Source organism: Cynara cardunculus, unplaced genomic scaffold (assembly GCF_001531365.2).
Source record: "Cynara cardunculus var. scolymus isolate 2C unplaced genomic scaffold, CcrdV1 Un_Scaffold_1904, whole genome shotgun sequence".
In the NCBI taxonomy this organism is placed as follows: Eukaryota; Viridiplantae; Streptophyta; class Magnoliopsida; order Asterales; family Asteraceae; genus Cynara; species Cynara cardunculus.
The window spans coordinates 23,801-26,953 of record NW_020200910.1 but is presented as its reverse complement, the minus strand read 5'-3'; the positions used below and the strand labels follow the sequence as shown (position 1 = coordinate 26,953).

Below are 3,153 nucleotides of genomic sequence, written 5' to 3'. Positions count from 1 at the left end.
TGCCTCTTCTTGGAATAGTTGGTGTAACATCAACCAACATGAAATTTTGCATAACATTTGTTTTCATGCATCAAGAAATGATATCAAATTACACTTGGGCGTTAGATTGTCTAAAGTCTAAAATATGCGATAACTTTTACCCGGGTGCCACAAATCACAGACATAGAGTTGGCTTTGATTAATGCATGTAAGTTGTATTTTTGGATGCTAAACGATTACTTTGTAGATGACACATCTACCAAAATATTCTGAAACATTGTAAACCATCGATACACGAGACTCACTCGTGGAATTCCTTTTATCAAGCATGGTTGCAATTACTTGAATATCAAAATCAGGAATGGTACACATGCAATTTGGCACAACTTTAAGAAAAGTTGCTCGATTATCCATGTATTCTTGATATAAAATAGTTTAATCATTATTATTAAAGATATTGACATATGTTTGTTGTATTTTTCAGGTGTTTTGAATTACCTGGATAGTGTATGGTTGACACCATACGAGGAAATGTTTGTATCTGTTTGGGTTGATCAAGATCTAAACTTTGGAAATGAGTTGAAAGCCAACATTCTAAATAAAAATTATTTTTGGAGACTTCACGAGTAGACTTACAATTTGTTTTCCTCATATTCATCATGTAATTTAATCACAAGACACATCTATCAAAGCAAGTTTTGAATATATCAAAACTAATAGGAAACATCGATTTGGAAAAACACACTTTCAAAATTTGTGGGGATTTGTTTCATTTTATGCACTTGTTTCATTTCAATACTAGTTTATTTTCTGAAAATTATGGTTGTAAACTGTGTACAAGTCATGAGTTGCTATGTGTGCATGAACAATCACTGTATACTTGTCAATGCACACCCATTCCACTTGATACGATCGACGTATTTTGGAAAAACCTTGATTTCTCGCCATGTGTATCCATACAAGATGAAGATATTCAATGTGATGATGAAGTTCAAATATTTAGAGAAAAATTCGACAAACAGTCAGCTCCTGGTCGTAAAAAATTTCTGAGAAAGTTGAAGGATATAATCATACCATAAAAAACGTTCTTCTCTGAACCCTCGGTTCATAGAACCACTCATGGATGTCCATTGTGGGAATGCACGTCAAAGCTCCAATGATAGTGGATGAATGAATAATAAATCTTCCAACTCGTTTGTTTCGTTATTTACATGAGTCTCAAAATCATAATTTTTGTCAACAAAAAAATCCACAACAACATGCATTTGTGGTCTTCCTGCATCGTTTGTTGTCTTAATCTTTTGTTGTTCATTGTATATTGTTTTTGACGTAGATGCATTTTTCACATTTCTACCCTTTAACGTGGATAAGATGTATCATGACTTGACATATTGGGCTAATAGATCTTCAACTAGTTGAACTTCAGTTTCGTTCAACCGCATTGCATATGCATGACCCTATATATTGTGCAAGGTTATGATTATGTGTATCGAATACCACCTTCAACATACACCAATTAGATTTAGCCGAAAATAGAGCTATTAACTCAAATGGGCAGTTAAACTTTTTTTTTCCAATATGACAACTGGACATTTTCTTCTTTCGTAAATCCCACTATGTTCACACATACACACGACTTTATAAACATACCCATTTGGCTTAGTTTTTGATCTTTTGGTAACAACAAACCCAATTGAACGTCTAATATTGTGCACCCACTTAGTTAATTCTTCTCGAGAACTGAATTTTCGAAATATATTTTTTACTTGAACTGCAATTCTCATTTTTCAAGTATCAATGAATCTTAATGTCAAATAAGATAAAATAGTATACCTTATCGGTGACAAACTTTGATGTTGCCATATCTAAATTTGATGGTCAAAAAGTGAAATGAAATAAGAGAGAATGAAATGAAAGAAGAGAATGAAATGAAAGAAGAGAATGAAATGAATTGGATGAATGAAATGAAAGTGATGAATTGATAAACAAAGCTCTTGGCATTTCTTTGCTTTTCTCTCCTTTCCTACCGGCAGTTGATCAATGAATTAATATCTTTCGGTATAGGGAGAAGGTATGGGCTTGGGTATTTCATAGAAGTGAATTCTTATTCGCCCGATGTTGAGGGAGAGAGGTTGTTATTAAGAGATGTCCTACTTCTATTTAATACTAGTGTTCCAACCGCGCGTTGCGCGGTAGTGGTAATACCATCTTCAAAATAAATGTTATATACTACAATTTGAAGTCCATTTTTTTTAAAAAAAAATAGACAAATGTATGTGACAACTACTCATTAACATTAAAAGTTTTTTTAAGAGAAGTTAACAACAATCTTAGAACCATATGTTAATTTAAGTTATCTAACTATGCTCGAGAATAGTATTACAAAATACTCTATAAATGTTTGAATAATGTTAATAGTTTGTTTAATTAGAAGTCGCAATTCTAACATAAATCTCATATAAGGTGACAAAATCATGATGTTTCATTTTGTAACAAATTTGATTGAAATCTCATTTGAAGTTATGAATAATAAACGTTCTATAATATTTAAAGTGAAAATTAGAGGAGTGCGTAAGGTGTAGCAACAATAGTGAAAGTTCAAGGCGATGCATGAAAAACCACATCACCAAGTTAAGATAATGTATTTTTCCTCATAAAAAAATAAAATTAATATCAAGTGGGGTCGATAACCCACATATAAGATATTAAACTGATAAAAACAAATACTACACTTTATCGTAACATTCTATAATATTTAAATTGTAATTAAAGGGGTGTATCAAACCTTGATAGTAGTAACACCAAGAGAACAGATAGATAACTACATCACCAAGTTGTATAATGGGCATTCTCATATAAAAATAAAATACCAAACAAGTTGAAAATCCATATGTTAGATATCAAACTAAAAACATATAATATACTTGACCTAAACAAAAAAAAAACCTAAGATTCAGGATAGATATGTTAAATTAAAAACATATACTACATTTGATTATAAGCAAAAGGTCGACATCCGAGAAAAATATATTTGTCCCATTTTTAGTCATTTTTTTGTAGTAATCTCCCTCTTGCCACTTTCACTCCATCATGCTATGCGGGATGCAATTATGCAAACAATATTGAGAAAAATGTTGGCTCTTTTATTTTCGTATTCACCTCTCACGTGTCTTT

General features: G+C 31.5%; 1 non-coding gene across 1 annotated transcript; it reads right to left on the bottom strand.

The window, feature by feature from the left end:
- Positions 1 to 2,541: 2,541 nt before the first annotated feature.
- Positions 2,542 to 2,734, bottom strand: LOC112502774. Its single transcript, XR_003067758.1, has one exon. It is a non-coding gene; the product is annotated as a U2 spliceosomal RNA (small nuclear RNA).
- Between the last annotated feature and the right edge of the window lie 419 nt (positions 2,735 to 3,153).